Source organism: Scomber scombrus, chromosome 19, assembly GCF_963691925.1.
Source record: "Scomber scombrus chromosome 19, fScoSco1.1, whole genome shotgun sequence".
In the NCBI taxonomy this organism is placed as follows: domain Eukaryota; kingdom Metazoa; phylum Chordata; class Actinopteri; order Scombriformes; family Scombridae; genus Scomber; species Scomber scombrus.
In genome coordinates this window covers 2,220,452-2,245,724 of record NC_084988.1, presented here as the reverse complement: position 1 = coordinate 2,245,724, position 25,273 = coordinate 2,220,452, and the positions used below count along the sequence as shown (strand labels likewise).

At 42.5% G+C, this 25,273-nt stretch overlaps 1 long non-coding RNA gene across 1 annotated transcript in view; it reads right to left on the bottom strand.

The window, feature by feature from the left end:
• Positions 1–1,444: 1,444 nt before the first annotated feature.
• The window catches only part of LOC134001035 (uncharacterized), a 267,716-nt gene continuing 243,887 nt past the window's right edge, over positions 1,445–25,273 (bottom strand). Inside the window, exons 2-3 of the long non-coding RNA XR_009927457.1 lie at positions 23,878–23,939; positions 1,445–1,457 (exon numbers count right to left, since the gene is read on the bottom strand). This is a non-coding gene — a long non-coding RNA (uncharacterized LOC134001035). The remainder of the gene's footprint in view (positions 1,458–23,877; positions 23,940–25,273) is intronic.

Sequence of the window (25,273 nt, the reverse complement as noted above, 5' to 3'; positions counted from 1 at the left end):
ACTCTTTGGCAAACTTCCAAACTTTCTGGCAAAGTCAGACAAATGAACTTTAAGTGCATTTTACTCATTTTATTCTGTTTTTTTTTTAATTTTAATGTGTTTTTATGTGTTTCAAAGTTGTTTTTATACACTTTTAAGTCTCATTTTAAACACAATGTCATCAGAAGTTGGTATAGAAAGGGAACAAATACATTAATAGATTGATTTAGAATTGATTTATGTTTGTCAAAATAGTTTTAAATCAGTATTTAAGCTACTTTAAAAGCTCCCACTGTCTTTAATGTTAGCATCGCTTTACTAAAAAAAAAGATAAAATGTCTCATATGCTACAAACTTGTTCTTTTTTCTTCCTCCATGTCAGGACTGTATGGAAGAGATCAACCTGTTCAGTGAGAATAAAACCCACCTGAAGCAGCTGGGAGAACAGCTCATCACCGCTAGCAACAAGACCAAGGAGACGGAGATCAACGACAAGCTGAAGGACATCAACGACCGCTGGCAGCATCTGTTCGATCACATCGAGGCCAGGTAGGAAACGAAAAGAAAGAAAAAAAAGAGATATAGATAGAGACATATAAAGTCACAAGCTTTCAAGACTTTTGAAGGTGTGTTTTTCAAAGAGTTTATTAAGATTTCAGGGGGATAATAAACTTAGAGTCTATAGGTTAGCCTGTTGATCCAACACTTGGGCTTAGACTGGATTATTTACTCTAAACATTAAATGCTATAATATTAGCATCCTAAAATACATACATGCTCTATAATAACTTAACCCTTTACATACTGTTCATATTCTAGACTCTTAACCTTCGTGTCGTCCTCCCGGGTCAAATTGACCCAGTCTGTTTTGACTGTTCCTCCTTTCCTTCCTTCCTTCTTCCCTTCCTTCTTCCTCCCCCCCTCCTTTTCTTCCTTCCTCCTTTACTTCTTTTTTCCTTTTCCTCCTTTCCTTCCTTCTTCCTCCCTTCCTTCCTTCTTCCCTCCTTCCTTCCTTCCTTCCTCCTTTCCTTCCTTCTTCCTCCCTCCCTTCCTTCCTTCCTTCCTTCCTTCCCTTCCTTCCTTCATTCCTTCCTTCCTCCCTTTCCTTCCTTCCTTCTTTCCCTACCTTCCTTCTTCCCTTCCTTCCTCCTTTACTTCCTTCTTCCTTTCCTCCTTTCCTTCCTTCATCCTCCCTTCCTTCCTTCTTCTTCCTTTCCTTACTTCTTCCTCCCTTTCCTTCCTTCTTCCTCCTTTCCTTCCTTCCTTCTTCCTCCCTCCCTTCCTTCCTTCCTTCCTTCCTTCCTTCTTCCCTTCCTTCCTTCTTCCCTTCCTTCCTTCTTCCTTCCTTCCTCTTTTACTTCCTTCTTCCTTTCCTCCTTTCCTTCCTTCATCCTCCCTTCCTTCCTTCTTCCTCCTTTCCTTCCATTCTTCATCCTTTCCTTCCTTCTTCCCTCCTTTCCTTCCTCCCTTCCTTCCTTCTTCCTCCCTTCCTTCTCCTTCCTTCCTTCTTCCTCCCTTCCGTCCTTGACTCGAGGACAACAGGGAGGGTTAATTAGTCTCTACATCAATTAACATCCTTAAATTCCCCCCATCAGTCATTAATACATGTTTGATTAATCTTATAGAAAATAAACATTCACAATCACTATTTTATGGTCCAGGAGAACATTTGATAGAATATGATGAATATGGATGTTTTAATGGTGATTTTCAAATTTTTTTTCAATAAACTCAGGTCAATTTTGTGGCATTTGCATCTATAAAAATGTGTATCAGCTGCACACAAATTAAAAAAAGATGCATTTTATTTCCATTTTTGTATACTGTGGGTCACATTAGGAAAAATCCAGCTTAAACCCTCCTGTTGTCCTTGAATCAAGGAAGGAAGGAAGGGAGGAAGGAAGGGAAGAAGGAAGGGAAGAAGGAATGGAAGGAGGAAGGAAGGAAAGGAGGAATAAGGAAGGAAGGAAGGAAGGAAGGAAGAAGGAAGGAAGGAAGGAAGGAAGGAAGGAAGGAAGGAAGGGAAGGAAAAGAGGGAGGAAGGAAGGAAGGAAGGGAGGAAGGAAGGAAGGAATGAGGGAAGGAGGGAAGGAAAGAAAGAGAGAAGGAGGGGAGGAAAGGACAGGCGGAAAGAAGGAAGGGAGGAGGGAGGGAGGAAAAGAAAGAAGGAAGGGAGGAAGGAAAGGAAGGAAGGAATGACGGAGGAAAGAAGGAAGGAAGGGAAAGTAGGACGGAGGGGGGGAAAAGAGGAAGGAAGCAGGGAAGGAAAGAAGGAAGGAGGGATGGAGGGATGGAGGAAGGAAAGAAAGGAAGGGAGGAAAGAGAGAAGGAGGGAGAAAGGAAAAGAGGAAGGGAGGAAAGAAGGAACAGTCAAAACAGACGGGGTCAATTTGACCCGGGGAGGACGACACAAGGGTTAAAGAAATGGTGTTTTTATAGCTTTTAAAGGTAAACAGTATGTAAGGGTTACAGGTACATGCTAAATGTTTACATACTTAACAAGCTTACAGTTAAATCCCTCGATATGCTCCAGATGTGAAGGGTGGACAGGACACACACACCACACACACACACACACACACAACACACACACACACACACACACACACACAACACACACACACACACACACACACAGGTGGCTCTCTTGCAGATGCAGGAAATATCATTGAGGCTTTATCACATTTCCCATTAGCATTTAGCATGTTTACATTAACATGCTATAATGCTAAATGTCACCTGCATGTTATCATCCAAGTGCTGTTAACATGCATAAGAGCTATATATAGCTGGAGGTTGGTTTGCATGCTTCTGGTTGCACATTTAGAGTGAATATATGCAGGTCCTGAGCCTCTCCTGAGGATCAGTATAAAGGCTGATTGGGGGAACATTTTAATGGATCAGTATCAGCTGATATAAAGCCGAACGGATGCTGATTCTTTCTTTAGTGCGTGGCTTTAGTGTGGGTTTTGGGTGCTGTTCTCTTTCTCCGACGGCCTTACAGTGCAAGCATTTTCTCTGTGTGCTTACGTAAATATGAAGGGGTTATTTTTCCTTATTGTGTTTGATGAAGCCAATTAACAGAAATAGCAGGTAGTCTATCAGCTTTGGTATCAGCTGATCGATCAGGACATCGATCAGAGAGATGCTGCGTGTTGGTTTCAGCTCCATAACGTGGCTGCTTCCTGTGTCAAAGGGTCGTGAGTTTGAGCCCCAGTGCAGGTCTGTGCTTGTTTTTTCTTAAAGAGAGTATTGTTGTTATTCATTGTTACTCTTTTCATTAAGCTCTGCAATAAGATTGGATTAAAATCAGCATGTCGTTGCTGCAGCATGAGAGATAAGGTGGAAGGTTTGAGGTACAATTAGTGAAATAGCTGCTCTTATTGAAGTAAATAGAGATTTTCTTCTTTCCTCTGTCCTTCTTTCTTTCCTTCCTCCCTTCCTTTTTTCCTTTCTCCCTCCCTCCCTCCTTCCTCCTTTTTCTCCCTCCCTCCCTCCTACCTTCCTTCCTTCTTCCTCCCTTCCTTCCTTCCTTCCTCCCTCCTTTCCTTCCTTCTTCCTTCCTCCATCCTTTCCTTCCTTCTTCCTCCCTTTCTTCCTCCCTTCCCTCCTTTCCTTCCCTCCTTCCTTCCTCTGTCCTTTCCTTCCTTCTTCCTTCCTCCCTCCCTCTTTTCCTCCCTTCCTTCCTTTCTCCCTTCCTTCCTTCCTTCCTTCCTCACTTCCATCTTTCCTTCGTCCCTTCCTTCCTTCCTGAAGAGTTATGGATTAAAATCAGCATGTCGTTGCTGCAGCATGAGAGATAAAGTGGAAGGTTTGAGGCCCAATTAGTGAAATAGCTGCTCTTATTAAGGTAAATAGAGATTTTTTAAGGTGGAATATATAGCAATAGTTAGATTGCACAAATGATTTCTTGCAACTGCTTCTACATTTCCCCTAAAACCTGCTAATTCTCTCTTTATCATAAGGCATCACAGACTGTTATCAAGTCCGAAACCTTGTTGTTTACTGCTTCGGATCAACATGTGCAGCTTTTATCAGCAAGGTTTCTCTTTCAGAACAGGAGCAGGGAGCAGAGCACAGCTGTTTTTCTCTACTCTACTCTACTGTGGCTGCAGATTAAAGTATAAAAAGCTCAGAGCGAAGAGAGGATAGAGCGATATTATTATTAATCCATAAATGCAAATCTCATTCCAACACACAGTGGACAGACAGAGGAGTGGTGGCAGTGTGCAGGGAGCTGCTGAAATGTCTATCCAGCAGCTTAGCGCCACTTTACTGCTGATCTACGTGGAGCAGCATTATGCAGTGTGACTGATAGGTAGGAGAACAAGGTCGACCATATATGCTGAGAATGAGCTGAAATCATCGGCTGGTCCGTTGTAGTGAATATTAAAGTGAGATGGAGGTGGTGAATTTTATCAGCCTATATGAGGATTAAGGTTTCAGTACGCTTAAAACAAACTGTTGCTTTATATCTCACCTACACACACACACAGTTGGTCAAATGCTGCATGAACTGGGTGTGATTGTCAGACTTTGGGATTCAGACACAGCCACCCTTTATTCTGTTATTATAAATGGGTTTTAAGGAGCCTGACAAAATGGACCCGAAAGGTTTTAAAGCTAATTTAACCGACCAAGAACACAACGTCTTATGGCGCTTTTCCACTTCATAGTTCCAGCACGGCTCGACTCGCCTCGTTTCTTTTTGCGTTTCCACTAGCGATAGTACCTGGTACCTGGTACTTTTTTAGTACCTGCTCTGGTGAGGTTCCAAGCGAGCCGAGCCGATACTAAAATGTGACGTCAACAGACTGCCGGCCACTGATTGGTCAGAAGAGTTGTTGCTGGAAGAGTCATGAGCCGTCCCACACAAGAATCAAACCCGACATTTTTAAATACCAACAACAGAGTTACAGTGATTCGTTTCTCTTCTCTTGCTTTGTGTGAGACAGAAAGCCTCATACAGCAGCAAGTACACCACTGCCTCCATGTCCTCCATTGTTTATGTGTTTGTGTCGCATTTAAAACGAAGTCACGGCAGTTTCGTGCAGCCGTGCTATGACGACCCCGCCCACGTTGAGTAGGTACTTTTTTGTAATGGAAAAGGTCTGTCCTGGAACCGCGTCGAGTCGAGTCGTGCTGGAACTGTGTAGTGGAAAAGCGCCATTAGTCTTATGCATAGTCAAACACTGCTTTTCAAGGGTTCGCAAGATACATTGCGAAGTAAATATATTTCCAATGAGGATATTCACATAAAGATGGGATGAAACTGGGGGGAAAAAAGTATTAAACACGCTAAGAAAAAGCCTCCTACCTGTTTAACATTAATATAAGATGGGTTAGTAAATGTTGATGAGCTATAAAAAAAGGTTTTCTGTTACCAAGGTGTCACACAAGAGAGCAAAGAGTGCGCCCAAGACGTTTGCAACCTGATTATTGTAAAACACTGCAATGAAACTGGTTACAGATGAATTTCCAGTATTTCCAGTGAGCACCAGTGGCGAAACATTTGGGGAAGGAACTAGAGATCAGGGTTCACAAGAGAAGAGGGCCGCTCATAATCCTCTAGATTTAAAGAATGGGCCAAAAGGTTTCTCCACTAAGTGTTAAATAATTTTCAGTTTAGTTTGTTCAATACTTTTGGTTCCTCTTTTATTTATGGACTTTAATGTTTAGATTGCTTTATCTGTGTGGATTTCTTGAGTTAAAACCAAAGTCTGGTGAAAGTTTCATGTGAATATCCTCATTGGAAATATATTTACTGCAAGAAAAAATGTTCAATACTTATTTTCCCCTCACTGAAAAATCTGCACAAAGACTATAAACAGGATGTGGAGGCAGAAATCAAATATATCTACTATAATATATATTAGAACCACATCAACAACTCTGAAGGGTTAGGGTTTGGACATCAATATTAATATATAAGAAGGACATGTATTCTTTTGTTTATACCTCTTTATATATGATGAAGGGTTTCAGTAGTAGACATTGCTTCATTTTAAAGGAGTAAAAAGCCAGAAATGTTGGTAATCATTTAATAAAGATAACGGTTATTTAGAGGTTTTAGTGCCATGTTCATGTTGAGCACTTAGACGGATATTTCTGATGTTTACTTACCAGTCCATGTTTTCCTTTCTGCAGCCGTACACTAAACATTTACTTCTTAAAAATATTCTTCCATAATGGCCATTAAAGCTCAAACCAGAAGAACAACATCATTTTCCATGTGAATTTTAGTGTTTACTTTTGGAAAGAAAAGTCATTAAATGTCTGTATTTTTTTGTTTATTTTTTATTAATGACAAAAGAAAAAAAACAAGCATGACCCTCCAATAAAATAAAAGGTTGCAGATGTTGACATTAGTCTCATTCAGAGTTTATTGCTCCACACATGTGACTTTTTTTTAGCTTTAACATTTAACTGATGCCATGATGTGAATCTTCACTTTGATGGTTTTGATTAGATTTTGGTGGATAATTATGTTTTCTGTGTCGCTGTAACAAGGGCTGAAGTTTCATGCATTAGCGGAGAGTTTTTAGCGGTTAGCAGAGACCTTTTTCTTGCTATCTTTTAGTAACTTTGCTTCCACATAGTCCAGAAAGTACAGTAATTATGTGCTCGCTGTGCCGTAGAGTGGAGTGCTGCATCTCTGGGAAAAAACAAGACAGCGAGTTAAAGCTGATGATTGAATTTCTGCTCCTCCATAATTTGCCTGTTTTTGGGGTTTTTGTCCAAGTACACACAGAAAATCAGAGAAAACAGAGTCAGTGTGAAGTGCAGGGGAATGTTTTGTTGGAGCCAGATGGGTTAAACTGGTCTGAGTGGGGGGATGGAAGTGACTTATCCTCCATGAGAATGACTGGCTTAACTCTGCCATATGGTAGCTGTTTAGAGACCATGGCTGCTCCGTGTCTCCTTAGCAACGGAGACATATTAGCATTATATTAACTAAATAAATAAACTTTACATATTTAGATGTCTTGGTGTTACAGTCAGTATGGTAAATATTAGGACTGATACACCTTTCTATTCCAGGCTTTGTCCTCCAGCATGTTTAATTTGCATTTTAACCCTCCTGTTGTCCTCGAGTCAAGGAAGGAAGGAAGGAAGGAAGGAAGAAGGAAGGAAAGGAGGGAGGGAGGAAGGAAGGAAGGGAGGAAGAAGGAAGGAGGGAGGGAGAAGGAAAGAAGGAAGAAGGAAGGAAAGGAGGAAGGAAGGGAGGAAGAAGGAAGGGAGGAAGAAGGGAGGAAAGGAAAGATGAAGGGAGGAAGGAAAGGAAGGAAGGAAGGAAGGACGGAGGGAGGGAGAAAGGAACAGAGAAGGAAGGAAGGAAGGAAAGAAGGACAGAGGAAAGAAGGAAGGGAGGAAGGTAGGGGGAGGAAAGATAGGAGGAAGGGAGGAAGTAGGGAAGGAAAGAAGGACGGAGGGAGGGAGGAAGGAAGGACAGAAGGAAGGAAGAAAGAGGGATGGAGGAACGAAAGAAGGAAGGGAGGAAAGAGAGAGGAAGGAAAGAAAGAGAGAAGGAGGGAGGGAGGAAGGACAGACGGAATGAAGGAAGGAAGGAAGGAAAGAAGGAACAGTCAAAACAGACGGGGTCAATTTGACCCGGGAGGACGACACAAAGGTTAATAAAGTATCCAGTGTTTAGTTTCAGAGTCTCAGCTTTAATTTGAGCAGGTTTACATCTGTATAGTACCCAACTATTTTATAATCCAGTTTTACTTTTTTATTCTTGTGAGTTCAATTATATTATTTAGGATTTCCATTTCCTTAAATTATCTTATTATACTGTGGACTGAGATGTAGAAAATTCAAACCCTGTATCTACTTCAAGAAATGTAATGTTACGACTCGAGTAGCCATCATCAGACCTCCTGCTTTTATTTCCACTGTTCTTTACTCACTTCAGGAATTATTCTTGGAAGTAGATTTTCTTACTTATTACTTCTGGGGTCACCAGCAGTGTTAATGATCATGATTGGTCAGTTAGATCAGATGCAGCAAACTCAACAACTAGCATCTAACAGACTCTTACAAGTAAAAAATACGACAACAGTGAAATAAACTGAAAAACTAGTCAGTGACTTAACATGCAGGATGTTGTTTTTAGCCTCCAACCAGCAGAGACCTGGAGTATAAACGTGAATCTGTTGTTCACATTATAGTATGAAAGAACAGCAGTAATAGTGCCACTTTTCTCATTGTAATCAGTTTCATAGCTGCTTATCTTACTCACCTAATAAACAGCCCATAAAAAATAATTTAGCCTGTTTAATTCATATTTGAAACGTTTCCCTCGTTAACTTGAAGTAGAAAAGGAGAGATGAACGTCTTGCCGAGGCCTGAAGTAGAAAAGACTTTCTAGTAAACAGTTTATATGATTCTCCAGTCGGGGTAAAAAGTGACACGGAGACTACAGAGATCCAGTCATGTGATCCGCAGTGGATGACGGTCTGTATTATGACTGACAGGCCGTTACAGAGACGTACCCTCCGTCTTTAACAATAGAGAGCTAGTGGATACACAATAGTGGATCTGCCCTCCCTTCAGCTGCCCCCCCCCCCTCCCCCTCCTCTCAGGGACTGACCAGCATAACAAGGCTAAGCCCGCTAATGAGCTGCTGCTGAGGCACGAGCCTCGTGGCTGTGATGGAATGTGCAATAGCGGCGCTCTGATTTCATTTTTTATTATACTGCAACCACAGAAGATACCTGTTTCTGATTGGCTCTTAAATAGTATATCAGGACACTTAAAACTTCATATTTAATAACAGTTTGAAGTTTTAAACCTGATGATTTTCTATTTATTATCAGCATTTTCTCTGCAATCACAGTTTACTGTCACAGTGTCAGAGCTGTGTTAAGTTACCGCTGATGCAAATACAACACTTCCTACTGCAGGTACTTCACATTAAAAGCATTGAACTGGAAAAAATAAGGGTGGCTTTTATTATGAAGTGGTCATAGGAAATTTGCTGACTGACTTTTGCTAAAAATGCATCTACAAAACTGTAAAAATGTTCACTTTCTTTACACTCAGAGTCAGAGCTGTATCAATGCAAAAGGAGCATTTCACTGTTAATTACAACTTTAACCACTGCTCTAATTCAGTGCACGATGTAAATAACAACTGTAGGTGTTGGTGTAGGTGTCTCACAGTATATTCAACGTGTCCTTATAGAAGGTAATGGACTTTATGTGCATGTGGAAAGCCGAACATTGCACCAATATGTGAATCTATCTGCTTTAATCTGCTCTCTTCTGCCTGATATTTGAACATGTCTGCAGGGATTTGCTCTCATTAAGTCATGAGATGCACCAGTGAGGTCCGACCCTGATGTGGGCTGACAATGACTGATGAGTTTTATTATAATATCCCAACTTTGCCTCAGTGAGCTTTACAGTCTATACAACATACAACTCCCTCCATCCTTTCTTTAAACCCTTGGTTCAGATAAAGGAAACTATGAATATGTGTCACGTTCATCATGATACCCTACGAGCAATTAACCCTCCTGTTGTCCTCGAGTCAAGGAATGGAGGGAGGGAGGAAGGAAGGAAGGAAGGAAGGAAGAAGGAAGGAAAGACGGAAGGAAGAAAGAACGAAAGGAGGAGGAGGGAAGGGAGATAGAAGGAAAGGAGGAAGGAAGGAAGGAGGAAGGAAAGGAGGGAGGAAGGAAGGAAGAAGGAAGGAAAGGAGGGAGGAAGGAGGGAAGGAAAATGGAAAGAAAGGATGGAGGAAGCAGTTAGGAATGAAGGAAAGGAGGGAGGAAGGAAGAGGAAGGAGGGGAGGAACGGAGGAAGGAGGAAAGGAGGAAGGAAGGAAGAAAGAAGGGAGGAAAGAAGGAAGGAGGGAGGAAGGTACTGGGAGGAAAGAAAGAGAGAATGAGGGAGGGAGGAAGGAAGGTAGAGGGGAGGAAAGAAAGAGAGAAGGAGGGAGGGAGGAAAAAAGGTGAACTAGAGTGAAAACCCACTGTGGGATTTGAAACTGTAGTGAAGGGGGTGAAAACCCACTAAGTAGATGGGATGATAAACGTGGGGAGTCTGTCTGTACTGGTCTTCACAAGCTGCTTAACATGGTCGGGGAAGCATTTCACTATTATCACGTCTGTGTTGTTCACATCTCCAAACCATTAGAGGAAATCAGGGTTCAGTTAAAGGAGGAGATTGGGTTTATTTACTTGTGTTATCTCATTATCTCTAATGGTGGCTGATATTAGTAATGATGGTCAGTTTGAGCTCATATATATATATATATACTCACTTCTTCTAAGACACAGACTCAGAGCTTCCAGCACTGAGAGTAATCACCAAGTGTGTGTTGGTGGGTAAAAAGTAGAGCCAGGGCTAAAAGTAGCTCTGTAGATCATCGCCCCGGGCCCCACTTAACCTCAACCTTTCCGGAGTTTAATCCATGCAGGCACGCACACTGCCACAGGACACTCCCCCCCGCTCCCCCCCCCTCCTCCTCCTCCTCCAGCTCTGTGAGCCATTGATAACACTCGCTGCAAGAAGCTGATGAGTATTAAGCTGCTGATTACACCTGTGCTTTGTTTTTCTTCTAGTCTGATTCATGGTAAATGTAAAAGCCTTTTTAATTGGTTTGTCTCCTTCACAATTACTCAAAAAAGTAGATTAACAACCACTTTTAGCTGGAAGTTGATGACAAAGCAGAAGAGCCTGAAGATGCAATATCGGCCATTAGATGCTGGCTCCAAAGAAAAAAGACATTACTTGAAATCATTATTGTTTTCCAGGAAGAGTTAAGGTCCAAAAAAACCCTTATTTTGCACAAGTAAACAAAACTTTGATTTACTACCAGCTTATAAAGTTAATATTGTAAACAAACAGTTGCTTATTTACACATTTGCATTAATTTAGAGTCATTTTTCAATTCACTTGATGAATGTAAGACCAATATTCACTTTACCTTAAGTCATTCTACTCAATCAGAGAGTCAACCAAACAATAAAGTTGCAGGTCGAGCTGAAAGACAAAAAAACAAAACTAAAAACACAAGTGCTGAGTGAAGAGTCAGTTCAGTATCATTTCCTTTTACAATGTGCAAAACAATGTGGTGATATCTGCAGGTCTTTGGAAAAAAAACAACTTTAAGTATTGAATTCAGTTTCTGCACGAATGGCCTCACAAAATTTGCACAAGTCTTGAATATGTTTGCTTGCCGGCTAAAGACAGTAACATCAGTTATAACTTTTTCTTTTGCATGTGATTGTTGCCTCTCAGAAGACTTTTACACCTGCTAACTAAGAGTGGATTGTGCTGCAGGAAGCTGTTCAGGTAGAGTTTCAATCTGCACCATCAGACCTGCAGAAGCTACAGTTGCTAGGAAGCTTATCATCTCATTTTCTCTTGGTTATTGGATTGCATTCATTTAGTAATATGATGCAATATGATAACTAAGTTAATATTCTAAGTGTTATTAAAAAGGTATTAACCCTTTACATACTGTTCATATTCTGACTCATAATTAGTCTCCACACCAATTCACATTCATAAATTCCCCCATCAGTCATTAAAAAGTTAGATTAAGAACATTTTATAGAATATGAAGAATACACCAACATGTTTTAATGCTGATTTTTGATTTTTTTTTTTTATACACACAGGTCAAATTTGTACATTTTTCATATAGAAAAATGGGAATAATACATTTTTCTATATGAAAAATGTAAAATTTGACCTGTGCTTATTATCATCATTATTATTATAGTATATTATATTATTATTATCTTATTATATCAGGGAAGTCCAGCTAAAATAAATGTGTATATAGTGATTTTACGGCTTTCAAATGTGAAAATTGGTCAAATTTGACGCTGAACAGCATGCAAGGGTTAAAAAGGGTTTGAATTTGAACTTAGTTTCTGCTTCTTTCCATCATGTGAAGAGAAGAAGTCCACAGGGGTGAAGTGAGTCAGTGCTCATATGTGCCGACCCTTCATCCTGCGGTCCTGCAGCACTGTGTCACATGTTATGATAGTTGAAGAGGATCTGATTCAGAGTCCGTGATGACTGCGGCATCTCTCTGTCCTTTTGTCTGCATCTCGCCTCACTAAGTTACGGGCAGATGACTGCTGAGGTTTGACTTGCCGAGGGATTAGATGCGTTGACACTGCCGCGCTGCTCGCCTTTGTCCCCCAAAACAAACCGGGTGCTCCGTCACCCGGCCCAGCAGCTGCCGTCTGCTGACACCGGCCTTTGTGCCGGCGGGCCCTCAGCTTCGGGGGCCACCGTCCGACTCTCCTCCATTGTCTGAATAAGATGCACGCGAGGCAGATGTTTGTCTCCCCTGCTCTCCCCTCGCCTCCGTCTCCTCACACCTGGTACAAATTTACTTCCTTTATTGTCACATCAAGCAGTTTTTGTCTCTAAGTTGTTAATTTCAAGTTGAGCTTTGACTCTTTATTTAGTCTCATGTTGTTTTGCATTTTAAAGCTGACCATATAAATAAAGTGTGCTCTGAAGTCCATTCAGCTCTCCTCTGGAGTGGTCGTAGATTTGGTCGTCGCGGTGATGATGATCGGCTTTTTTGTGCTGCTGGCCGGTTTGGTTGCCATAGTGATTTGTGAACTTTGAACAAGGAGGTTGTGAGAAGAATGATGAGTGGTCTGTGGGATTGTTTGTGTGTGTGTGGCAGTGGAGTTGAAAAAAGTGTTTTAATGTTTAACGTCATAGCATTGAAAATAAGTCAGAGATTTGAGTGTTTTGGTTGGCGATGGTTGGCAATCTTTCTAGACTATTTTTTAATGTTGTGTAATTAATGAATTACCTTCATAACCGGTGTATAAGTAGCAGTAGAAGTCTATTTTGAGTGGTGTCATGCTGGGAAAGACTGCACACCAGAAGATGTATTATTATCATAATCAAATATCATCATTTTTGTAATTTTTAAAGCAAAATTACCAACATTTGCAAGTTCTGGCTTCTCAAATGTGAGGATATGATAGTACACTTAAAGTCGTATAAACACAAGACATTTTGATGTATAAATATAAAACTCTCTGGTCAGGTCTCATTTGTTCTGGAGCCAGGAAGCAACTGGATCATATTCAGCATTCATAGTGATTTTTTACACTTTACAAGATAATAATTCCCCATCATCTCCCACACAGACTCATCCTTTAAAATACACACTAATACAAGGACACATCGGCTGGATCTCTTAATGTATGACACAGTTATTAACGTCATGAACGACCCTGACCCAACAGAGATGAACACTTTGGCTCTGGGAAATTATAAACAGGCCTTTTTTCCACCATTTCCCAACATTTTAAAGACCTCTCCATCTTATGCACCAGGTGCAAGAAGCCAAGATGAACATTCAAAGGACAAAAAGCCATTTCCTGTCAATGTCTCGTCCCCCATGTCTGATTTAAATCTCTGCTTCCTTTCTTCTTCTATCTTTACCATTTCTGTGTATGTTCTCCTCACTCTTTCTTCTCCTCCACCTGTTGTAACTTTTTACCAGTCTTCATTATTCAGACTTGTAATATATTGCTTGTTTTTATTGCTCTTAACCCCCCGGGGTGGTGGTTCTCTTTTAACATGGAAGAACAGGCAGATGGAGGTTTTCTAGGCTGAGGTTCCCCGCTGGGTCTGTCTGTCTGTGTCGGTCCCGTCTGCCGTAATGTCCGAGCATGATCCGGTGACAGCGATCGACAGCTGCATCTGTAATCTGCTAAAGACCTGGACTTACTTTAATGGGCTTCTGTTATTGTGTTCCTGCTTGTTTGTCCTGTTGGTGCACGACATTAAGGGTCGTAAAATGGCTTAACCCTTTACATACTGTTCATATTCTGATTCATAATTAGTCTCTGCACTAATTCAAATTCATAAATTCACCATCAGTCATGTTGGAAAAAAAGACACAATCACTATTTTATAGTGCAGGAGAACAACTTCAGTTTTTATAAAGGAGCTCCTGACGTTGTGTATCCTCAAGTGAACCTGTTACTGAATCCAGCTGTTTGGAGGAGGAGGAGAGAAGATGTAGAGGAGGAGAAAGAGGAGGAGGGGACATGCAGACTGCAAAAGAGGGAGGGAAGGAGGGAGGGGGGACAGCGCTTGCTAGCAGATGAGCCATCGCCATGGAGTAGCCTCCTCACCAGCCTGTAAGTACCTCTCGGCCAGATCCCGAGCCCCTCATCTCACCCCCGGTCAGCGTGGGGCTGAGGAGGCAGACGGGTGAAAGGGTCAGCAGATCGGGTGTTTTGTTGTGAGAAAGAGAGAGAAAAAGAAGAGGAGGAGGAGGAGAGACGGGGAGCTGGAGGGAAGGGGGATGGGCCAGGTTTTTGTCGGTGCAGGCATGTAGAGGCAGGCAGACGCACGCCAAGTCATTCAGAGCTAATTCAATTCAGCTCGCCGGCTCCAGTCGACTTGTGTGTGTGTCGGTATTTCTGCAGGCAGACTGGCAGCTTGGACATCAGGTGTGTGTGTGTGTGTGTGTGTGTGTGTGTGTGTGTGTGTGATGCTTTTTTAAAATATGTGTGTTTGAATGCAGTGAGCCTTTAAATATCCGTATGTGTGATTTCTGCAGCATGGCATGAATGATGTCACTGATGTTGCTCTCCGCCCCTCCATCCACTGGCACGTCCTCGCTTACATGCATGCAACCTTGAGCCTCACACCTGTACACACACACACACACACACACACATATGCATGGATCAGGAGCCAGAAATAGCACAGAAACACCCACCAACCCCCTCCACGATCTCTGTTATTGCAGCATCAGCATCAAAGGAAACGTTGTGATGTTCAGATTACATGAAGCAAAAATGTGTTTTTTTATGTGACATTTTGGTCATGAAGGTGAAACTTAACTGCAGCTTTCATGTGTGGAGGAATGACAGCTGTTCGTTGCTGCTTTGGTGTCAGTGTTGCATCATTCAGCTGTCTTCCTGCTGGCACAGAAACAGTTAACTCGTGCTCTAACTGTACATAAATATGGATGAGGATGGATTCAATGTATTCTGGGGGGACAGACAGAGTAAGATCAAACACAGCATAAACATAGAATATATATCATCACTCTCATCCACACTCTACTGCTGTGCTTGTGATGTGCAGCTGAATGCACAGAGCGTCCCATCACATTTTTCATGTAGTATGTAGATTTTAAGAGGTATTATTTAAAGCATATTTTTGTTTCTGAGCTTAAAAACAAGTGCTTTTTTCTGTTTGTAAAGTCAACATCATCGAGATATGTGATCAAGCTGCAATAGATACTTAATTGGCCAATATTAGGTCTCCTGCAGCTTTGAGAAATTTCTTTGACCAAGATGTCATAATCATATTTGTTGTTAAACCTATTCTACAGAAAATAACTTAAAGATTAATTTGGAAGCTTTATTATTTATTATTATATATACTGAATGTTGTTTTTTCTCTCCTTGATGTCAAAGAGGTAGATAAACTATAGAAACATCTGTTAGAGTAAAGGAAGCAGCACTGCTAACTTTAATAATAATAATAATAATAATAATAATAAATACTCTTTTTTTGGATAGGGACAATGCACATTGATAAACATCGATATATAAACATCTCTGTAAACATGCCGGATTATAGCAAAGCTGCTAATTTGCATCCGTAGTCCCTAGTAAATAAATAAAAAGAATACAAATAGAAGAGACAACACACACAGCACAATACAATACACAATCGAAAGGATACCAGATCCAGACAGGATATAACAATGTAATAAAAAGTAATGTTCAACTACAGTCTATAAAATGACCATGAAGTTTAACATGCTTATAAAACAGTAACAGCATGTTTAACATTATACTGAACTAGCAGACTGCTTTAGCTTTAGCAGCATGTGCAGAATAAACTGACACCAGCCGTCGTAAACATGCTTAAATGCAACTGTTGACATTTGAACATGTTAGTATGCCGACTTTAGCATTCAAGCTGAAGTACAGCTGAGGCTTGCTGCTGCAGACAGTGATCACACACACACACACACACACACACACACACACACACACACACACACACACACACACACACACACACCACACACACACACACACACACACACACACACACACACACGGCAAACAAGAGAGCAACCTCTTATCTCAATCATGAAGCCTTTTTGGTCTCTGAGAGTTAAAATGGAAGAAAAGGAAAGCTGCACACAATATTTAGGAAACACATGATAAAAACTCACTTGAATCTCTAATCATCTCTTTAGTTCCTCTAAGTGGTCGGAGGAATCATGGAGCACCAGATGATTAACAGCAAGAGCTACTAGACGTGTTCTCTATTTTTCGACCCATCCTCATTTACTTCATCAGAATTGAACTTTTTTCCAATTCAAGTGGTTTAAAGTCGAGATGGACGAATAAACATGTTGTTATGTTGTTGAGAAGAACAAGAAGTTAGAGTCCAGAAATGACAAAGATACACAGATACTATGTGTTTGAGATCATCTAGAAACAGCGTCAGTGTTACACAGTTTGTCGACTATAGAGTAGGAGGGAGGGAGGGAGGGAGGAAGGAAAGGAGGAAGGAAGGAAAGAAAGGAGTAAGGAGGGAGGGAGTGAGGAAAAGAGGGAGGAAAGGAGTAAGGAAGGAGGGAGGGAAAGGAAGTAAGGAGAGAAGGAAAGGAGTAAGGAAGGAGGGAAGAAGGAAAGAAAGGAGTAAGAAGGAAGGAAATGAGTAAGGAGGGAGGAAGGAAGGAAAGGAGTAAGGAGGGAGGAAAAGAGGAAGGAAGGAAAGGAGTAAGGAGGGAGGGAGGGAAGAAGGAAAAGAGGAAGGAAGGGAGGAAGGAAGGAGGGAAGAAAGGAAGGAAGTGAGGAAAGAAGTATGGAAGGAGGAAGGAGCAAAGACTGATTTATTTTTCAGCTGTAAAATGTCGGAAAAATATAGGTTAGGGGATCTGTAGTTAAAGTTTCTGTGCAAGTAATATATATCAGTCCTTATATTTCTATATTAGTATCAACCTTAAAAGTGGAGATGGCTTATAAAGCACAGCACAGGGTTCCCACGCATCCTGGAAAACCTGGAAAATGATTGACTAATTTTCCAGTCATGGCAAACACATGAGAGTGAAAATATAGAGTGAAATGTCCTGGAAAATGATTTCTCCTCTCTCTGCTCCTCTTCTCTGCCTTTTGACTGAATGCAAAGGTTTTAGAAAGTTTTGCACATGCTCAGTCTGTGCTCAGGCTGTCTTCAATGGGAAACATACAGGGGGATGTATTAGTATGTATGGCGTTATAACTTGTCCGTCATGCATCAACTAACTGGATTTAATCAGAAAAAAGGCGTCAAGAACACATAACAGCACCTGCATAGAAGTAACCTGCTATATATTTATATAAGGGTAATGACAGACAGCTACCATACTCAGACTGAACCCTGCATGCATGTATCCAGAGTTCAGTGTGTGCTGAAGGGGTCAAACCTAAATATGAACCACCCATCCATCCATACTGTACATACATACAGATTTAGGTCCTTCAGAGGAATGCTGTTAGCATCTCTCAATGTCACCCCTCTCTGCATTGTGCTGGTTTGTGCAGGAGAATGAAGCGATGTAGGTCACTGACCTGAGAGCTGAACTGGAATGCGTTCTCTCTCCCAGTCTGCAGCCAGCTCCCCCCCAGTCTGATGTAGGTCAGGCTGCAGCTCGGCTATAATGGCTCCTGTTGTGTCATACGTGAGAATGACAAGCGGCACTTCTCAGAGTCTGTGACAACCTGCCGCAGAGCTGAACTGTGGTGCTAATAAAGGGGAAGAGTAGGGGGGGGTTACGGGTGTGATTCTCACCGTGGACGGCCATGCTCGATGTTTCTGCGCTGTGGAGCGAAGTTGTGTTCACGCTGCATCTCAAAGTGTCCCAATGCAGATATGTTTTCTTCTCATATGAGACTTTTTAGCAGATCTGATGTGTTTGAACAGAGAGAAGCTGCTTTGTATTTTCCAGGTTGTACAAACTTTAATTCCAAGGTGTGCGATCACCTTGGAAACTGTTCATTTGAATACTGAAATCTACACTTTTAGCATTGCTGTGACAGTAACTGACAGGATCTTATATCATTAATCTTGCCTTAGGTATCATTTTAATGCAGCACAGTTAATATTGAGACACAACAATACAGTACAGAAAGACTATTAGCAATTAGAAAATAATCACTGATTTTTATTTTAGTGTCTGTTACACTTAAAAGTTTGAGCTGCTTTAACACAATAAGATGATGTAGGAATGAGGATGGAGTAGTAATTCAAGTGTTTATATGCACGACAGCATCCAAAGCTCACCTGTTGAGTCAAGAAGTCATGCTGTAACTAAAAGTTCAATAGCTGTATATTAATGGATATATATAAGTCTGGAAATATTGTTATAAGTCCATGAAAAGACTAAAATCATCCACTAACAGGTTTTGTCTGTATATATCATTTATCTGTGCTGATTAAAAACATGTCAGTGAGCCACATCGCTGCACTGGCTCACATGTTCCTTTATTAACATGAACACACACACACACACACACACACACACACACACACACACACACACACACACACACACACAACACACACACACACACACACACACACACACACACACCGTCCTGCAAGCCAGAAATACTCACTAGATCTGCAAATGTCGATTTCATCCGCTGCTGAAAATAGTCCCCAAACAAATGCTCTATTACCACCTGTCGGATACTACAGTGAACAGCTATTTAGAATATTACCTTTATTAACCTTTTTCTAAAATATCAACTATATATTTGTGAGTTTTCATCTTTAGTTGTAGCCAATGAGCTGAGAGTCACAAACAAGGAAGTGGATACATGCATGCAAACTTAACCCTCCTGTTGTCCTCAGGTCAAGGAAGGACAGGAAGGAGGGAGGGAGGGAGTAAGGAGGGAGGGAGTAAGAAGGAAAGGAGTAAGGAGGGAGAAGGAGGGAGGAAGGAAGGAAGGAAAGGAGGAAGGAGGAAAGGAGTAAGGAGGGAGGGAGGGATGGAGGAAGGAAGGAGTAAGGAGGGAGGGAGGAAAAGAGGAAGGAAGGAAGGAAGGAAAGGAGTAAGGAGGGAGGGAGGGAGGGAGGGAGGGAGGGAGGGAGGGAGGGAGGGAGGAAAAGGGGAAGAAGTAAGGAGAGAAGGAAGGGAGGAAGGAAGGAAGGAAGGAAGAAAGTAAGGAATGAAAGAAAGGAGTAAGGAGAGAGGGAGGGATGAAAGAGGAAGGAAGGAATGAAGGAAAGGAGTAAGGAGGGAGGGAGGGAGGGAGGAAAAGAGGAAGGAAGTAAGGAGAGAAGGAAAGGAGGAAGGAAGGAGGGAAGAAAGGAAGGAAGTGAGGAAAGAAGTATGGAAGGAGGAGGGAGCAAAGAAAGAGGGAAGGAGGGAAGATCGAAGGGAAAATTAAAGAAAGAGGGAGGGAGGAAGGAAAGAAGGAACAGTCAAAAGAGATGGGGTCAATTTGACCGGGGAGGACGACAGGAGGGTTAATAATTTAACTTAAAATAAAAGTGGGGATGTGAAAGAGAGAAAGACCAGAGAAGTAGCATAACAAACACTACATCAGTTCTCTCTGTAACGTTGACATGTTTCTCTGTGTGCAGGGTGAGGAAGCTGAAGGAGACGCTGGTGACGGTGCAGCAGCTCGATAAGAACATGAGCAACCTGCGGACGTGGCTGTCTCGCATCGAGGCCGAGCTGGCCAAGCCGGTGGTCTACAACGTCTGCCACAGCGACGAGATCCAGAGGAAACTGGCTGAGCAGCAGGTGAGAGGAGACGGAAAAGAAGAGTTTTATATTTAATGAGATGTTTGAGCAGACTAAGAAGAATAAAACCTCAGTTAACCTTCCTGTCGTCCTCCCGGGTCAAATTGACACCTCTGTTTTGACTGTTCCTTCTTTCCTTCCTCCCTTCCTTCCTTCCATCTGTCCTTCCTCCCTCTTTATTTCTCTTTCTTTCCTTCCTTTCTCTTTCCTCCCCTCCCTCAATCCCTCCCTTCCTTGCTCCCTCCCTCCTTATTTCCTTCCTCCCTCCTTCTTTCCTCCCTCCCTCCTACCTTCCTTCCTTCCTTATTTCCTCTGTCCTTCCTTCCTTTCCTGCCTCCCTTCCTTCTTTCATTTCCTTTCCTTTCCTTTCCTCCCTCCCTCCCTCTTCCTTCCTCCCTCCCTCTCTCCTTTCCTTCCTTCCTTCCTTCCTTCCCTCCTTCCTTATTTCCTTCCTCCCTCCTTCTTTCCTCCCTCCCTCCTACCTTCCTTCCTTCCTTATTTCATCTGTCCTTCCTTCCTTTCATTCCTCCCTTCCTTCTTTCCTTCCTTTCCTTTCCTCCCTCCCTCCTTTCCTTCCTTCCTTCCTTCCTTCCTTCCTTCCTTCCCTCCTTCCTTCTTTCCTCCTTTCCTTCCTTCCTCCTTCCTCCCTCCCCCCCTCCTTTCCTTCCTTCTTCCACCCTTCCTTCCTTGACTCGAGGACATCAGGAGGGTTAAAAGTGACTGAGTTAACTTCTAAAGTGACTCTGGGCTTTTGTGTGACACTGCTGAAGAGTGAGGAGTGCAGTATTTAGTATGTTACTGTTCAGGAGTCTAATAGCAAACATAAAGCTCTCCTTGTTGCATTTGTTCTTTTACTGATAGTCAAATCAGTAAAAGAAAACTTTCAAATGGGAATTCATGTTAGGGGAAGAAATACAGCTCTAATTGAAAAAAAAAGACGACTTTTTACACAGGCGAGACACCACAGGCCACTTTGAGGGAATTTTAAGAGAAGGAAGTACCTCGCTCACACACTAGTGACGCTCGCCTGCTTTTAAACCCCTTTATGTTACGGCCACCCTGTAGTCGTCCGCAGCATAATAACACAAGAGTAGAGTAATGCCTGCCGTAAAGTACAATCTCAGCAAGCTGGCGGCAGAGAGGACGCTGCCACGCTGGGCTGCTGAGAGTTGGTAAATGCACTGAGAGCCAGTTCCTCGGGGGGGCGGTCCAGTGTGCTCACGTACCCAAATGGACTTCAGCATGTTCAGGTCCATTTATAGACTGCTGTACCACCACTTAACTAAACGCAGGAAAAGACCCGGGTTGGATGGAGAGGTGGAAAAGGTTCGGAGGGAGAAATATATTCCAACAGAGGATTGAAATGAATGGGATTTGCTTTTAGGTACCAGTAGGCTCTCTGTTCTGTCTTTATCAACATTTTGCATTTGTGTGTGTGTGTGTGTTTAAGTTTATTTATTCATGAAAGCCTCTTTTTCCCACACAATCGCCCCTAAAAGCTGCCCAGTACAACCACAGTCTGATCTGCAAGGGTTATGGTTGCTCAAAGAGTGAGTTGGGTCTCTTTAAGTACAGTCTAGACCTGCTCTACGTGCCTTCAGATGACTTTTGTTGTGATTTGGCGCTATATATAAATAAAAATGGACAGATTGACAGTTCACTTTAACCTCTAGGCCACCACTGCTCCACCACTTGTATATGATCGAGCTCTTACCTGCTGCAGTTGGAGGAAACGACACTGACAAATATTGAAAATGTATAAGCTTCATAAAAGTAGACTTTCTGGCAGAGCTGCTGCATTAGATTGCACAGGTGTACCTAATAAAGTGCTCAGTGAGTGTATATCTTCACAGAGCAGCTAGCATGGCTTTAGACTCTTAGGGTCTGATTTACTAAAGGTTTGCATGTGTAAAAAAACGTGTGCAAACTTGACATCAGCTGCAAAAAAATGTGCAACGTGATCTACTAACGCGGTGCAACTGAGGTTTGCATCTTTCAAATGTGCAAGATAATACACGCTGTCCATTTAGTACGTTTGTCATAATAAATATGCAATATGGGGGGGGGGGGGGGGGTTTACAGCAGTGTGCAAAGAACAGGGAGGAGAAAATGCAAATATGTTAATCTTAGCACCCGCAAGGAAGGAAGGAGGAAGAAGGGAGGAAGGAAGGAGGGACGGAAGGAAGGAAGGAAGTTAGGAGGGAGGGAGGGAAAAAAGGAAAAGAGGAAGGGAGGAAGGAAGGAAAGAAGGACAGAGGAAAGAAGGAAGGTAATGGGGAGGAAAGAAAGAAAGAAGGAAGGGAGGGAGGAAAGAAGGAAGGGAGGGAGGAAGGAAGGAAGAAAGGGGGATGGAAGAAGGAAGTAAGGAAGGAAGGACAGAAGGTAGGAAGAAAGGAAAAAGAGAGAGGAAGGAAAGAAAGATAGGAGGAATGAAGGGAGGAAGGAAAGGAAGGAAGAAAGGGGGATGGAGGAAGGAAGAGAGAGGAAGGAAAGAAAGAGAGAAGGAGGGAGGAGGACAGACAGATGGAAGGAAGGAGGAAAGAAGGAACAGTCAAAACAGACGGGGTCAATTGACCCGGAAGGACGACACAAAGGTTAAATACTGCTTTCTCCACCCTGTTGCACCTGTTGTCATTTGCAAAGTTATTCTTAGTAGATCACCTGCAAAACGCACAATCTGTAGTAATTCAGTCCCCTTAGTCTTATAAGGAAACATCAGAGTTTAGATTTACCATTTGAAAGGGTAATTATTGTACACTTTTCCCCCCAGCTCTCACTCTGAACCGCCTACACTGTTTTCTGTGAAAGAAGAAACACAAAAAAGCACCTTCCCCTACAATAACTGCTCATTTATGTAAGAATATTCACATTTTTTGCAATAATTCAGCTGTAAGGGAACAGGTAAACGCAGCCTTCTTTTCACTGGGATTGGTTCGACTTTTCATGCTTTTACTGAGAGGTTTAATGTTTTTCTTAAGTTGTACTTTCATGTTCTCTGATCCATCAAAAAAAAACCACATCAGGCAGAGTGATTTTTGCAGTCAGTCTTTATGCGCTTGTATGTTTTTAAAAGGACTAGCAATTTTGAAATAAATGCTATATGTCAAGTAGTGGGGATGTTTGGATCTTCTAGTTCTAGTTTTATGATGGATTTTGTGGAAAGAGTGCAAAATGCATTGATTTAATAAGATGTAAAGGAGGTCGAGATGCACTAATTAGTTGAGACACTGATAATATTCCCCTTAAAACAAACTTCTGAGATCTTATGAGAAACAAGGGGAATGACAGAAGGAAAAAAAAAAAACACTCCAGAAATCCCCCCCAAAAAAACAAATTAGACTTGATTTGCCTGTCTGATTTTTGGACAGGGCGATGTCTGAGGAGAGGAGGGGCTCTAGTCACAGAGGAGAGAGATAGAGACAGGTTGACGGACAGGTAGAAAAGAAGGAGAGGAAAAAAAAAACATGAGCAAATTGGGTGAGGATGAGAAAGAGATGAAGAGTCTCGCTGGCTGGCTGTGCTGAAAGAGAAGAGACTTATCCTCTTCCTCATAAAAAAAGGAAGAAGCAGGTTTCTCTCCATTAGCAGATGAATGGACGGCTGAAATGACTCCCGTGTGGATGGGGCTCTTTTTAAGCTTTTACCGGTTACCACGGCAACCCTGGAGAGTGTGGTAACTTTTGGACAAACGAGAGCCGACAAAATGTGCTGTCAGGCCTCAGTGAGGGAGCAACAGATGCACACACACATACACACCCACACACAAATATTCACAATCAGATGTTGAAGTGTTAGAATAAAGTAATAATAATAATCCCAACGCTTACTGACAGACTCTGAATCACACCGAACTAACTTTGTGTGTCTGTGTGACCGACGTTCCTCATCAAAGTCTCTGAACTGCTGTTTCTCACAAGCACAAATAACTAAAAAATGAATTACATTTAACAGTTTAGAACAACTTGGACTCAAATTCAACTTCCTTCCTTCCTTCCTTCCTCCCTCATTTCCTCCCCCCTACCTTCCTCCCTTCCTTCTTTCTCTGTCCTTCTTTCCTTCCTCTTTTCCTTTCTCCCTTCCTCCTTCCTTCCTTTCCTTCCACCCTCCCTCTTTTCTCCCCCCTACCTTCCTCCCTTCCTTCTTTCCTCTGTCTTTCTTTCCTTCCTTTTTTCCTTTCTCCCTCCCTCCTTCCTTCCCTTCTTTCCTCCGTCCTTCCTTCCTTCCTTTTCCTTCCTCCCTCCTTTCCTTCCTTCTTCCTCCCTTCCTTCCTTCCTTCCTCACTCCCTCCTTTCATTCCTTCTTCCTTCCTCCTTCTTTCCTTCCCTTCCTTCTTACTCCCTTCCTTCCTTCCTCCCTTCCTCCCTTCCTTCTTTCCTCTGTCTTTCTTTCCTTCCTCTTTTCCTTTATCCCTCCCTCCTTCCTTCCTTCTTTCATCCATCCTTCCTTCCTTACTTTCCTCCCTTCCTTCCTTCCTCCTCCTTCCCTTCCTTTCTTCCTTCCTTCCTTCCTTCCTCCCTCCCTCCTTTCTTCCTTCCCCCTTTCCTTCCTTCTTCCTCCCTTTCTTCCCTCCTCCCTCCTTCCTTCCTTCTTTCATCCATCCTTCCTTCCTTCCTTTCCTCCCTTCCTTCCTTCCTCCCTCCTTCCCTTCCTTTCTTCCTTCCTTCCTTCCTTCCTTCCTCCTCCCTCTTTTCCTTCCTTCTTCCTCCCCTCCCTCCTTTCCTTCCTTCTTCCTCCCCTCCCTTCCTTCCTCCTTCCTTTCCTTCCTTCTTCCTCCCTTCCTTCCTCCTTTCCTTCCTTCTTTCTCCCTTCCTCCCTCCTTTCCTTCCTTCTTCCTCCCTTCCTTCCTCCTTTCCTCCTTTCCTTCCTTCTTTCTCCCTTCCTCCCTCCTTTCCTTCCTTCTTCCTCCCTTCCTTCCTCCATTCCTTCCTTCTTCCTCCCTCCTTTCCTTCCTTCTTCCTCCCTTCCTTCCTTGACTCGAGGACAACAGGAGGGTTAATGTAGTTAACATGAACATTCCTGGGTCAAACTTTACAGGATCAAAGCAGAACTTCCACACTTACTTAACATGGACCAAGGCGAGGAAGCAGCAATAAACCCTTGTTGTCTCTTTGCTGTTTTGTATTTCAGGATCTGCAGCGGGACATCGAGCAGCACACGGAGAGCGTTGCGTCGGTGTTGACGCTTTGTGACGTTCTGCTCCACGATGCCGACGCCTGCGGCAGCGACTCAGAGAACGACTCGATCCAGCAGACGACCCGAAGCCTGGACCGACGCTGGAGGAACATCTGTGCCATGTCCATGGAGAGGAGGATGAGGTGAGCAGGATGTGCAATGAAAGTACAGTTAGTTATTAAATGTGGTTTAGTTAAATTTAAAAGGGTTAAAATGTGAAAATAAACGTATGAATAACTTGCACACATTTTTTTTTTGTGGACTCAGCATCAAATTTCTGCTTTTAATCCATTTTGAGAGAGTGCTGCTGCACTGTTATCTTGACTCTCCTCATGTCGTCTCCAGGATC